The sequence below is a fragment of the Myotis lucifugus genome, unplaced genomic scaffold (genome assembly GCF_000147115.1).
Source record: "Myotis lucifugus unplaced genomic scaffold, Myoluc2.0 scaffold_95, whole genome shotgun sequence".
Classification (NCBI taxonomy): domain Eukaryota; kingdom Metazoa; phylum Chordata; class Mammalia; order Chiroptera; family Vespertilionidae; genus Myotis; species Myotis lucifugus.
Window position 1 is genome coordinate 2,205,769 of NW_005871143.1, and position 14,636 is coordinate 2,220,404.

The following is a 14,636-nucleotide window of genomic DNA, read 5'->3' on the forward strand; positions in this document are numbered from 1 at the left end:
TTTTATTACTACTGAAATGCTACAATAGGAGAAGGAGCATGTTTATTTTTATCCTTTTACAATGGATAACCAAGACAAACTTTCCAAAGCCATCGATCTGGGAGGAAGAAAGTAGACACTGGATAATGCACACACACAACATGATGTTAACCTAGGTTCTCTAGACTCTAGGTCAGGGGTCCTCAAACTTTTTAAACAGGGGGCCAGTTCACTGTCCCTCAGACCGTTGGAGGGCCGGACTATAGTTTTAAAAAAAACTATGAACAAATTCCTATGCACACTGTACATACCTTATTTTGAAGTAAAAAAACAAAACGGGAACAAATACAATATTTGTATTTGCATGTGGCCCGCGGGCCGTAGTTTGAGGACCCGTGCTCTAGGTGATGTGTGCCCAGGTGTTCATCATTGTGTCCCTTCACCTTCTCTAGTGAACTTTTGCACAATATAAGAAATTGGGGAAAGGGATTTAATCAAATTCATCTGGATGAACCTAGGGTTAATATGGGTTTCTATGGAAATCAGGATAACATTTTCTGCCTGACTGTCAAGTACCAGAGACCCAAGGATAAGCCATGCAGGTATTTGCCTATCAACACAACACAGTGCCTTGACACCCATGCTGGTCTCCCAGGACAAGGCCCAGTGCCCAGCACACAATAGATGCTCACTAGCCATGCATGGTGGGAGAACAGAGTGTTCACTGAAGTGGAACCTTTGTGGTAGGGGGCCCAGCAGTTCAACCAGTGGTGAAATGGAAGAAGGAAATGGGCAATATAACCACAGCCTTAAAGGACCATGACCTTGAAAGAAAAGAGACAGAGAAAATTAACAGGAATGTTTGATGCAAAAGGGGAGACTGGGATAAGATTGATCTAAAAAAGGGTTTTAGTAATGCTTAAAGTTTAGCTTTTATACCATAAGCAATAGAGGGCTATGAAAGAGTTGAGCAGAAAAGTAACTTTAAAAAAAAAAAAGGTTAACTATGACAATAGAGGGCTATGAAAGAGTTGAGCAGAAAAGTAACTTAAAAAAAAAAAAGGTAACTATGACAACAGCTGGGAGGTTAGAGGGCGGTGCAGCACCAATAATGACCAATCAACACAAGTGCAAATTAATAACGATATAATTTAAGTACCACTGTACTGGGAGAGCCAAAGGAATGACAGCAGAATTTTAATAAAGTAGTGTTTGTAAAGGCTTTTATACATTAGCAAGAAAGGAGATAACGGTAATACACTTGATTTCTGACAACATAGAGGGTAATGGACCAAGTGATAATTCATATGATTTCACTTGTATGTGGGATCTAAAATAAACAAAACAAACAAGCAAGCAAAACAAAAACAGACGCAGATACAGAGAACAAACTGATGGTTGCTAATGGTAAAATTCTACCTCCACACAGCCGACCAACTCTAGAACTCCTTCCTTCTCCCTTGGCTGTCCCAGTGCTGAGTACATAACAATGCCAAATCATTCAGGACACACTGACAGTGATTTACATAATTCCCTAAATGCACTGACAGATATATGCTCTGTCTCTCCAGGGACACCTTACACTCCTTTTTTGACAAAGATCATGTCTCCTACACCCTGTTAAATTTACCAGGCCACGTAGAATGCTTAAGCATTATAACAGGTGTACAAAATCTGATGGCTCTGCACTGTCCTGGTTTTTCTGCAAGTCAGCCAAAACTGGACACTCAGGGGGAGGAGAGGGACTAACACAAAATTAAATTAAGTAGGACATTTATCAAGTCAAACTTTTGTCAAGTTAGGTACCTTAAATTGGAAAGGAAAGAAGGAAACATACGTTCAACTCCTTCCAGCATAGCCTCTCTTCCTCATTAGCTTCATAGAGAAAGAAATGCAAGGCAAATTTCCCTCTAACTTTTCTTCAGAAAATTAAGGCAATTTTTTTCCTACAAGCTGCTTAAACATTCTGTTTCCACACAGTAGCAATAAACAGCCTCACCATAGCACTTGTTAACCTTTTTTTCTTCTAAGAAAATATCCCATTGCCCCAAAGCCCCACTATTCACAGCTTAATTTGTAAACCCCATTAGACGAAAAGTAGCAGAAAATTGTGTGTCCCACTTCATGCAGCACCTTCCCTGTAGTAGTGACACAAGCAATTAAGCTAATATGCCTGTGTCCCAAGAGGAGGAAAGGGGACAAAAGTCTCAACTTTTCTAAATGGAATGAAATTTTCCTTCACTACAGAAGCAAGGTTCAGAGGGTGAGAAAAGGAAATTGCAAAGCAGTTAAATTCACTCTTTAATAATACAAGACCATAATCAACTGCAAGTCCTTCAACTTACATTATGCCTTTCTACTGGGATACTCATGTAATTTCAAATGTATTACTGTAAAATCCTGGTCACTGGAGAGGCAAGAGACTGGGGGGATAAAACGGACTTTAATTAAAATATGAATAATCTAAGTCCAGCTAATTCAAAGCATCTGACTCCAACACCTAGTCAACTGGGAAACAGCAGCTGCTTCCAATTACAAGCGATTCTGAATTAACCGGTATCAGTATTTAATGAAGAAGCTGTGTATGTAGGAAATTTTCCAAATCAGCTGTGCACAGCACACAGCCTTTAAAAAAAAACAAACCCAAAGACCCAAAGGCCTATCTATATAACCATATTCTAGGTCAGGGTATTTTTTCAGCTTGCTCTTGTCTTTGCCTCTGACCCCAAAGGCCAGTCTTTCTGTTGCCCCCTGTATTGTGCTTTCCAATCCCGGATCCTGGGAACATAGACACTTCACAGACAGATAGGACAGCTCTTTCTGCTTCCTGCACACCTCTTGCCTCTCTCTCTTCTGACACCCATGGATGTGACCTCAAGTCAGAAACAGGTAACCCAGCAAAACCCATTTTTAATTCTAACACACAAAATGGGAAGCCTGAAAAACCTCTTGAAGTGCAGTGGCCTCTCTAGAAATAGCAAAACAATAAAGGCCTAACCTCCTTCAGCCAGGACACTCCTACCAGCCTCTGTGGAAAGAACATTCCAGAAGGCCATCCAGCTTCTAACTGCAGGTGGAGCTTTAGACCATCAGATTCTCAATAGCTTTTTTCCCCCAATAGCTTTTTAAGGGTCCCACTGATGTGATAGGTGGGAGAGTGGAAAATAACAGGAAAGGAGAAGTGGAAACCTCTAAAATCTCCTTCTTAGATGCAGGAAAGACTAAAGAAGCCAAGCAGCAGCACTAAGAGAAAAACCCAGATGCAAAAGTCAGCCAACCGAATTGCTGGCTCTGGTCTTCTAAATCACCCTTTTATACATAAAAATTCAAGTTCTAAAACCTCCCTCTCATCTCCTGGGCTGATATATAACAAAGCACTCTGGAGACATCAGTTACTAAGGTTGTGTTAAATTATCTGAATTAATTTGGATCTGAGAACCCGACAATGCTTGCTGAACTGCCCTTTCCCCACACACGTCCTGTCTTACAAATAGAACATGTTTCTTCAGAACAAAATACTAGATAATACACAGAAACCTTTAGCTTTTCTGTGAAAATAAGAATCACTTAATTTTCTAGTTAATAGGCAAAAATCCACTGGGTTCTTCTTACACCTCCACAGAAGCACACAAAAACATTATGGCTATCCCCAAAAGTCTCATAAAATGCAAAGAATAATATTTCATAATGTCCAAAAACCTGATTTTTAAAAACTAAGAAAGGAAAAAGAACAGAAAAACTTGGAGAAATACAGAAGGGGGAAAAAAATGAAACCAATAGGTTCTTCAGTGAGTCTCCCCGCAAAATGAGACTGATCTTTAGGAATGCAGGATCCTATTAATTTCTAAATATCATGCTTCAAAAAAAAATGGCCTTAGAAACAACTTTGCAAAGAACACAATCATTATTTGAAGATCACTTCTTTACTTTTATAAGTAAGGGCTTGTATTGTCCCAGAGGAGGCACAGTGGGAACATGTGCAGAAGGAGATTATAAACACTCATCCATCCCATTTATAAATCTTTAATCATTTGGCTATTCAACTCAATATATGTTTAGAGAGAACCCACTATGTGTATTCATTATTGTTAGCAAATAAAAAATATTTTTTAAAATAGTCTCAAGACATCAGTGCACAGCAGTGTGGGGAAGACTAGGACATGCAGTTACTCTTAATATGAGGAAGTTTCAATGTTTCTAGGCAGGATCCTCCCCACCTCCACCCCCGGAAACTGAGTGAGTAAAAAATAAAAACCCACAAAATCCAGTAAGCACCAAATCTGAATAGTCCAACTTCCTTCTCCATAAATAGCCACTTAATAGGTTTTATTTTGTATGCTGATAACAACACATAAATGCAATCTCTTAACCTATCACACCTTTTAACCTGAGAGAAAAATCATTAAGATACTGTTTAACACCTGGGAGAATAATTTTTCAAAACATTAGTAGGAGGTGGGACCAAGGGGGAGCAGGGTTTATAAATTCAGTGACAAGTAGCAATAAAATCGCAATAGAAATCAAATGCACAGGAAGTGCCAGACATTCCAAATTATTTGGCACAGATACTAAACTTAGGCCGCCCATTTAACAGATAAGGAAACTGAGACACAGAGAGATTAAGTAAATTAGGAGATCAAGTAAATGACAAGAATCGTAATTGAAGCCCAGGGATCTGGCTGCAGAACCTGGAGGCAGTACTCCTGCCAAGATGGGGAAGACAGCACAAACCTTCAAAGTGAAACAGGATTAGGATTCAAATCTCAGCCGAGGGGGGAGATTTGAATAGCCTTGTTTCCTCAACTGCAATTGGGAAAAAATGCCCACATCACAGGGTTGTGGTTAGACCTGAATAGGTAAAATACTGTACATAAATCATTTATTTTTAGGTATGTTTTTGATCAAAGTACTCCAATAGAGAACTTTCCTTTTTTTAAAAAGACATACAAGCATAAACTCATCATTTCAACATGAGTTCTGGATAGAAACCAGCAAGACAGCAAGGACTCTACACAGAAATTCCTGTGACTGCTCTGTGTTTACCAAATGAGACATGACAGAGTTTGAGGAAATGTATAACACTATACAGACAGTGCATTATAACTAGTTGTCTGTAAGGAAACAACACCAGGCTTCCTTCCAGAATAAGAAGTGAATGGTCCTCAGAGAGGAGCATTCAAGACACTGGGCCAAAAGAGGTTTCTTCAAGCACTGCTTAGGTTTTACAACCCTACCATGGCTGTTGTGTTATTCCGCCCTCCCCCCGCCCCATGCTTGTCTCCAAGACCTGAAACTGAGAGCCACCAGTCAGTCAGTCAATCACGGTTCACTGGGACTGCTGTAGCACTGGAATGGAACCCGTTAGCCACAGCAAGATTAACAGGTCACGAACAGTGCTTCCCATCACTGTTTTTATTTTATTTTTTAACTTTTTTTTGTTGTTAATCCTCACCCAAGGATATTTTTTCATTGACTTTTAGGAAGAGTGGAAGAGAGAGGGAAAGACAGAGAGAAACATCAATTGGTTGCCTCCTGCATGAGCCCCAACCAGATACCAGGCCGGGGAGGAGCCAGCAACCAAGGTACGTGCCCTTGACTGGAATCGAAACCAGGACCCTTTGGTCCAGCGATCGCCAACCGGTGGTCCGTGAGGTCCAAAAGTTTGGCAACGCTGGTTTAAGGAAACCTTTGGAGCAGCGGTCGCCAACCGGTGGTCCCTGAGGTCTGAAAGGTTGGAGACAGCTGCTTTGGTCCAAAGGCCAACGCTCTATCCACTGAGCCAAACCGGCTAGGGCCCATCACTGTTTTTAAACATCATTCAATTGTGGGAGAATGACTACCATGATCTTCAGTCTCTGGTAGTTCAGAAATTTTTTGGTAGAGGAGATCTTTGGTAACGAAGCTACTCATGTTAGAACAAAGACATGAGAAGAGGAAGAGAACCACTGCATGAACTACCCACAAGAATAAAATTAGTCCTAAACCCTTGCTTGATACAGGAAGATCCCCAGAGAGACTGGGAGAAATGCAGAATCTCAGGCCCCACCTCTGACTGCTGAATGAGAAGATCCCCTTTAACACAATCCCTGTGCGATTCCTATCACTGGTCTAAAACCCTCATATTTGGTCTCAATCCTAGATTTCCCTCCTCATGTCCTTCCACACCACTAGAGTAAAATATATGCATACTAGAGGCCCGGAGCATGAATTCGTGCACAGGTGGGGTCCCTCGGCCTGGCCATCGATCAAGGCCTATCGGGGGGCCAGCCAGCTGGCCGGCCAGAAGGACCCTGGGAGGTTGGCCAGCTGGGCCTCCCCCCATCGGGGCCTATGGGGGGGCAGCATGCCTGGGGGGTGGGGGGACAGCCAGGGGGAGGGCTGGCAAGAGGGAGGGCCTGCAGGTGGTTGGAGGGGGCCAATCGGGGCCCGGATCAGGATGGTTGGCTGCCGCAGTGCCCGTCATAGTGACCGGTCATTCCGGTCATTCTGCCGTTCGGGTCACTGGGTTTTTATATATACTAGGTGTATCGGTTAATAATGCAGATTTTATAATCAAAGAAAACACAACAATTTCAAGAGAAACATCAAAAGTGCTTTATTAAAAGTAATGTCCATCACTAGCTACACATTTCCCCCATCTTTCAAGTAATTTGTGGAGGCAAACCATTCAGAGACCCAATTTTCCACTTCTTCGTATGTTTTGAAATGCTGCTCAGAAAGTGCATGTGCCATCGATTGGAACAAGTGGTAATCTGAAGGAGCAAGATCTGGTGAATACGGTGGGTGGGTTAATACTTCCCAGGCAAGATCTTTTAAGATGTCTTTAACTGGTTTTGAAGTGTGTGATGGTGCGTCATCATGAAGCAAAATTACTTTGCCGTGTCTTCTGGTCGTTTCACGATCAAAGCGTGGTTCAAATTGATTATTTGTTGTCGGTAGCAATCAGTATTAACAGTTTCACCTGGTTTTAGAAGCTCATAATACACCACACCTTCCTGACCCCACCAAACACAGAGCATTGTCCTCTTTCCGAAGCGATTTGGCCTTGCAGTCGATGTTGATGGGTGACCTGGATCAACTCATGATTTAGTGCGTTTGGGATTCTCCAAATAAATCCACTTTTCACCACCAGTCACAATTAGATGCAAGACTTTCTTTCGTCCTGTTGAAGCAACATTTTATTGACTTTCGGTTTTCCATTTGTCTTTCGTTCAGCTGATGTGGCATCCACTTCCTTCCTTTAAAATCTTTCCCATTGCTTGTAAACGATCGGAAATTGTTTGCTGAGCAACGTTTAATCTTTCTGCAAGTTGTTTTTGAGTTTGACATGCATCTTCATCTTATAATACTTGTAACTGTTAGTCTTCAAATTTTTTCGGTTGACCTGGACGTTCTTTGTCTTTCACATCGAAATCATCACTTTTAAAGCATTTAAACCATCGTTCACAAGTATCTTGAGCTGGAACATGTTCACCATAAGCTTCCTGAAGTATTCAGCAGCACTTTTCTTCAAAATAAACTAATGAATTAAAACTTTCCGCAAATGCTCTTTTTTTCGGCACGAAATTCGACATTTTTAAGTGTAAAAATATCTATGATGTTAACACCTTCAGAAAATTTGACATATGAAGTTTTGAAGCTTGTTGTCAACACAACAAAATAGCATACATATCAAATCACATATATATCAACATATGTGTAACTCCATCTATTGAAAAAAATCCGCATTATTAACTGGTACACCTAGTATAGATAATTGGAATATATAAAGTAGATAATATATATGTGTAGAATTAAAACTGAATAAAGTAAAAGAGAAGTCAGGCTGCAAAAAAAGGTAAGTCTAGGAAGACAAAAATCATGTTCCAATCATACACAACTTCACAACTAAGGAAAACTCGACTGTGGAAAGGCAAAGTAAGTTACATGCAGAGCAAAAACCCAAACCAGAACCCAATGCCTCTATAACACAGTCACTATCAAGTCCAAAGTTACCTTTCAAGTTCTAGCTGTACAACCTATTAGCTTGACAGGACTCAAAACCATTCAGCTTCTTAAAATATCAATTCCTGTGAAATGAAGAGATATTCAGACTACCTAACAAATGATTAGGACCAAATACACAAATCCCCAACATCCTGAGGAAACTATTTCCTCTGTCTGAAGAAAGAAATGCTATATCTACAGAAGTACTAAGGAATGAGTATAATTCCCTTTTAAATATTCCTAGTGTTAAAAAACAACAATAAAACCACACACACACACACACACACACACACACACACACACTTCTATATAACTTCTCAGGAAAAAAATGAAAAGGTTGGGATGAAGCTTAATCAATCTCCTTGCAAAACTCAATTTAAGGTCATGTCACAGAATATTAAATTTACCTATCTCCAATATGTGAGGTAAATCATATAAGCACCCTTTCTGCTGACAATCCAGGTCTGAAGTGACAACAGTTCATTTCTGGACCCAGACCGGACACTGGTCTATTCATCAGTGAAAACACTCCAGATGTACATAAATGCTGCCCGAACAACAGAGAGCATTTTCCTATAGAGCCAGAGCAGATTTTTGTGAACATCCAATAACAAGAAGCCAGTTAATCACCCAAATGTTCAGGGGGTATCTCCAAAGTGCACTAGATTAAAATGCCAATGTAAGAAGTCAGTTATCAAGTCAGAACCTGCACTTTTTAGATAAGAAGTTTTACAACCCAGTGGCTTGGTCAGGGGTTAAGGGTGGAGCACGGAATGCGGGGCATTCAGATTGGGTTGAGAGGAGACAGAAACTTACTATAAGGACTTTTCTCCTTCAACAAGGAAGCAACCAACTAACAAAGCGGCAACCATTTTGAGGCCACCAAGAGATGTTGGCTCAGCACGTGTTTTGATAAACTCTAGGATATTCCCAAGAACAAACCAGACAAGGAGCCTTAAATCTCCTCACCGGGAACAGCTGCTGGCACTTTCCACCTTGCCTGCCACTGGCACATGCCTTGACTTTAAAAGATTTGACAAAAGAGTTATAGCCCTGAACTTCCTCGACTTTAATTAAACTTGGCGTCCACTTCTGAAAAATCCTCAAGTTTTAATTTTGTTTTGTAGTCCCACTAATGCTTTTAAATGAGAGATGCTGTGAAAAGGGGAAGCAAATTCTTTGCAGCTGTGTTTGAGCATCCTGCCAACTGAAGCACAGGAAGAAGCTCTCCCATGCTAAAAAATTTCCAACTGGGAGATTTACAAAACAGCAAGGGAGAATGGATGGTGGAGAGGAAGACATATGCAAGGGAAAGATCTGCAAAAGGCTCCCTTTTTTGTTTTTAAGTCCCAGGAGCCTTTGGAGGCTGTCATGCTTCAACGATTGCTACCCCCTCCCACTTTACCCCCTTTCTAAAGCCACCGTCCTTTCCATACAGGCTTTAAGATAGAGGTACATATTCTGCAGAACTACTTCTTAGCTGTTCCTTTATTTTACTCCCATCTCCCCAGGCCTCCCCAACAGTTATTCTGTCACAAATGGATAATGGAAAGAAGCTTAACAAGGAGGTAGCAACCATTTTCCCCTGACTAAATGAAGTCCTGGAGTTAAGCTGCACTTCTAAGAAGGAAATGACAATCATTTTGGCAAATGAACTTTTTAGTTTCTATTAGCAGCAGCAAGATAACCATTGTCAACAATAGCAAAAGCTCAAAAATGAGCTTTTTGGTTGTGTTGTTAAAGCGCTTATGTGGGAAAATCTAGCTATGCCATTATGAAAAACTAATTCAGGTCAAATGCACCATCTGAGAGGGTTTGGAGATACTATTTTAAATTTCTGTATTGGTTATGGTAATGGGCTTTGCAGAGAAGAAAAAAAAAGTGGTGGTCACCACCCCTTATCACAATTTCCAGTAAGCAGGTAGGCAGTTAGGAGCAAAGGTTTCATTATCACCCACCATCCATCCCCCCTGGCCACCAAGAGATGGGGGGAGAGAAGCAGGCCATATCCTCACTACAGCCAGAGTATAAATGACTGATTCATTTATACTAGAACTCTGGCGTTAAGTTCTGACTCACTAGCATTCTGGAAGGCTATGTCAATGTGCACTCCATGGAACCAACTTTCCTCCTGCTGAATCCTCCAATGAATAGAGCTTATTCCCAGGGCCCCAAGTAACACAACATCATCCTCAGGAATGTAGGTAAAATACATAGGCCTCCAGGGATGAGTACACACACAGCCCAATAACAGTCCTATCCCATATCTAGATGATTGTACAATAACAAAGAAATGTTAGACTAACAGCTGGGAGACCCTCTAAGGTCCTCAGTAATGAGATTAGAATAAAATCTCCTTCCTACATCACAACAGACTTTTGAAGACAGGAGAGCCAATGAAATGTCCTCCCACAAAGAATTTCAACAACAACAAAAAAAGAATTTCAACAGCATGGGCTGAAACAATAACCAGAAAGCTCACCAGAACCAGTGTGTTCCGCTCTCAGAGTATTCCAAGTCTGTTTCCATTTTACTATCATTTGAAACCTGACTCTAAGAACAATGTTCTACCTGGACTATTTCACAACTGACACACTTACAGTTGGTTAGGATTCAGGCGCTCCTTTCGCTCCTTTCCTAGTTGCTGGCATCCCCAGGCCTTTTGCTTCCCTTCAAGCAGATTTCTAAGCCAACCACTTCTTGGTTCTACATCGAATGCTAGTGAGCTGCTCCCCCATGTTTGTGTTTTGTTTTGTTTTGTTTTGTCTTGTTTTGTTTTGTTAATGGGTACAGGACACTGAGGTCAGGAGAATGACACTCCAGGAAGCTCAGGCTCTCTGTGGACACATTTTTATGTTCAGAGTGTTCAGCTCATCATCTCTCCTTACAGTCAAAGGAGAGCAACTGGATTAATAGTTTGCTATCCAGCAAGTTGTAATGTGTCTGTATAATTCCAAACTCTCCCTCAAAGCAGCTTAAGAAAGAGACACTGATATATGCAGGTGGAAGGGAATGCCTATCATGTAGGGGGCACACTTATTAAACCCCTCCTCTTTGCTCAGTGGGACACCTACATCCTATTTTACAGTGGAGAACACTGAGGCTGCCTTTAGATGAGGCTCAGTGATCTTCCAGGCACTCAGCTGGGAAGTTGCAGGGTGGACATTCAGTGGCCAGCTGCCATCCTTATTTAGAGCAGTAAGTCCTTATTTACAACAATAAGTCTCTGGGGGTCATGAAGTGACGTTCACGTGAATGAACAAACACAAACACACACACACACACACACACACCCCACGTGCATGCCCACACATACTTGCTTGCGTATGTATTCACATAACTGTTTTTAAAACACTGAGAATACAGTGCTTTCAAACAAACTAAAATTAAGAACACGTTTGAACACGTTTTTGCTTCAAGCTAACTCAATAAAAGCAGAAGCAGCTTTAATAAAAGATTCCTAAAGCTCAAAATATACAACACCAGTAGGTTGGGCAATGGGGTTTCCTGAAGCGCAACCAAGCACTACTAGGTGGGGAACAATGACCATGAAACTGCTGTTTCCTTCTGAGCCCCTGCAAATTAGTCTTTCTCTCAGGGGGAGGGGATGTGAAGCTCGCTCTCTGCTATTTCCCTGTTCATGGCTTCTATTCCAGGGTGAGTGTGTGATGATAATGGGATGGTGTCAAGAAGGAAGTAAAAAGTCTAAACTGATATTTGTATTTGTTCTCTGTTGGAAGTTCACTGTAAGAAAGAATTAAAATATACTTGTCAAGAGACCATTCTCTCCCCTCAAAAGAGCTCTTTAAAAGAGATGCAGAAGGATCCCCAAATTCTGCTTAATCAGCACAAACACCACATGGGATCCACTGGACTCATTTGTCCTCTTGGGCTCCAGATGCTTTGTAGGGTAAAACGAGGAGACATAAAGGAATTAAGAACAGTATATGTGGCAGATATTTCAGATAAATCTAATCAGTACTGACCTATAATTTGGAGAACCTGCACCTTGTGCCATCTTTTTCATGAACATGGGAGAGCGCTTTGGGACCTTTCCAGCTGGGAGGAAGGAAACACCATTATTTACCCCCGTTGGCTGAGAGACCTGACAAGCTCCACTTTTAAAACCTGTACAGCCCGTCTCTGTCACTCCCAAGATGGCGGACCTACTGGGCTCCATCCTGAGCTCCATGGAAAAGCCACCAGCCTCAGTGACCAGGAAACTCGGTGCAGGGCCGAGAGCAGGCTGCCCACCTGAAGAAACTACAGGAGCAACAGAAACAACAAAAAGTGGAGTTCCGTAAAAGGATGGAGAAAGAGGTGTCTGATTTCATCCAAGACAGTGGGCAGATCAAGAAAAAGTTTCAGCTGATGAACAAGATAGAGAGAAGCATACTATACAATGTGGTGGAAGTGGCTGGCCGGCATCCTTCAGGGAAGGTGATGAATGTTGCTATGTCATGATCTTCAAAAAGGAGTGTGCACCCTCAGATGAAGAGCTGGACTCCTACCATCATGGAGAGGAGTGGGACCCCCAGAAGGCTGAGGAGAAACAAAAGCTGAAGGAGTTGGCCCAGAGGCAGGAGGAGGAGGCAGTTCAGCAGGAACCTGTGATGGTGAGCCCCACCAGTGACTACAAGGACAAGTACAGCCACCTTATCGGCAAGGGGGCAACCAAGGATACAGCCCATATGCTACAGACCAACAAGATGTATGCTGTGTGCCCGTGGCCAAAAAGAGGGACACATGCTCCATTGAAGAGGCTATGAATAAGATCCGAGCCAAGAAGCATCTGCGGCAGAGTGGGGAAGAGTTGCCACCTACCTCCTAGGAACCCCAGCTCTCTGGGGCAGGGCAGGGTGGGACAGGCTACTGCTATTAAAACCCATTCTGGAGCACCACCTCTGAACCACCTCCTAACAGCCATCACTTAGGATGGAGGAAGCAGGTGTCTGATTTGTCACTGTTAGAGTTTGGATATGTGTGTGTGTGTGTGTGTGTGTGTGTGTGTGTGTGTGAATGCACAGGTGGGTATTTAATCTGTATTATTCTGTTCTCCTTGGAACTTTCTTCCCCACGGGGCCGGGGTTACTTTACAGTCAATAAACAGTTTGACCCCCCCCCCCCTGCCAAAAAAAAAAAAAAAAAAACAAACCCTGTACAGACCGGCCTCTACCAGTGCCCTCCAGCTTCCATGAAGCATGACTTTCAGAAAGACCCCTGAAGCTGAGAAGGGGGCTGGAAATAAATCACATTAAAATAAAAGGAGGGCTGGGACAATTCCACACTATCCAGCAAAAGACCATGGATACAGGTCCCAAACACATGAGCGTCCAGCCCAAAAGAGACTGGACATGCTGCCATGGCTATCCTAGGTCAACAGCCACTGATGGGCCTGCAGAGACACCCACTAATTGATTGGAAAGTGACCTGTCCAGAGGGTCTTTCTGCAGCCAAGAAGTAGCCTTAACCTCTGTCTGTCTCCATGGGTAGAAATGAAGGCAATTCCCAAAGCAATATCACTTCACAAAATAAATCCCACAGCACTGAATCCAGAATGTTACTGTACAGCTATTTGGAGTCCCAGCTGACAATCCCATATTTATTTGGAACAGGGAGGATGATTAAGGCTTTAAAATTCAATTACAATTATGGAACTCTGAAAAACTTACTAAAAGAATGAATGCAAACCTACATTTGAGATGCAGAACTAAAGAGACAAGATTTCAGAGCCCCCACCTTGTCCAAAAGAGGGTCAGTCCCACAACACAGACTGGATCAGTGACTGTTAAAGACAAGGACTGGCTGCATTCAGCCAACATTATAAGAACAACCAAATGGTCCTGTTCCTTAGTCTTGTGCTTTTAAAGGACGGTCGATGTGCCAACTATTTTAAAGCTCCAACACACTAATTCTGTAAACAATAATGGCTACAGCCTGCACAATGCGCACTGGAATGGATTCCTCAACTTGGCCTCATCACTTATGCAGCTGATGAAACAAACACTGACAGCTTTTTTGCATTTGTAAAGGCCCCACAGCAGCTGTGGTGATCCCACCATAGAGCAATGAATTAAGCCTGAAACCCAGCTGGGTCTGAACAGAAGCCTTTTTTGCACAATACAGCAAGACTATCATTGTTAACCTAGGCATTATTGGGAAATATTCTGCATTACATTATTGGGCAGTTCTAACTCAATTTTTAAAATTAGCTCTAATAAGCAATTTTAGTAGGAGGTATATGGCATTTGCTTTTGAAAAAGCACAAGTATGTGTACAGGTTATAGGTACACCACACAAAGCTTGGCAGAACACAGATTTCCAGTTAAACAATGCAAAGTTTAAAACAGTAACTCCTCCTTATTCATGCACACATGCACGCATACACCCTCACTCACTCACATCTACCTTCCAAAATTATAACCTTGAAACTTCCTGGTTATTTGACCACTACAGAAAAAATATGGAATATAACTCCCCATTAGGTAAGCCAAATCCATGACCTAAGCACAAGAGTCAATTTGGAACAGAATGCTGTACTTGAAAAACTGGAGTTTGACAAAGCATGATTAATATCATTGGGAAGGACATTTTTTTACACTGAACTTGAGAGCACTCTGTAATAAATAAGATTCCAAATGCTGACAGACACACCAGGAACCTCGAGAAAA

General features: G+C 41.9%; 1 non-coding gene and 1 pseudogene across 1 annotated transcript; one reads left to right on the forward strand and one right to left on the reverse strand.

Moving 5' to 3' along the window:
• Positions 1-5,251: 5,251 nt before the first annotated feature.
• LOC111826678 lies at positions 5,252-5,378 on the reverse strand. Its single transcript, XR_002830038.1, has one exon. It is a non-coding gene; the product is annotated as a small nucleolar RNA SNORA54 (small nucleolar RNA).
• Positions 5,379-11,505: 6,127 nt separating this feature from the next.
• Positions 11,506-12,863, forward strand: LOC102419831 (annotated as a pseudogene).
• Positions 12,864-14,636: the final 1,773 nt, after the last annotated feature.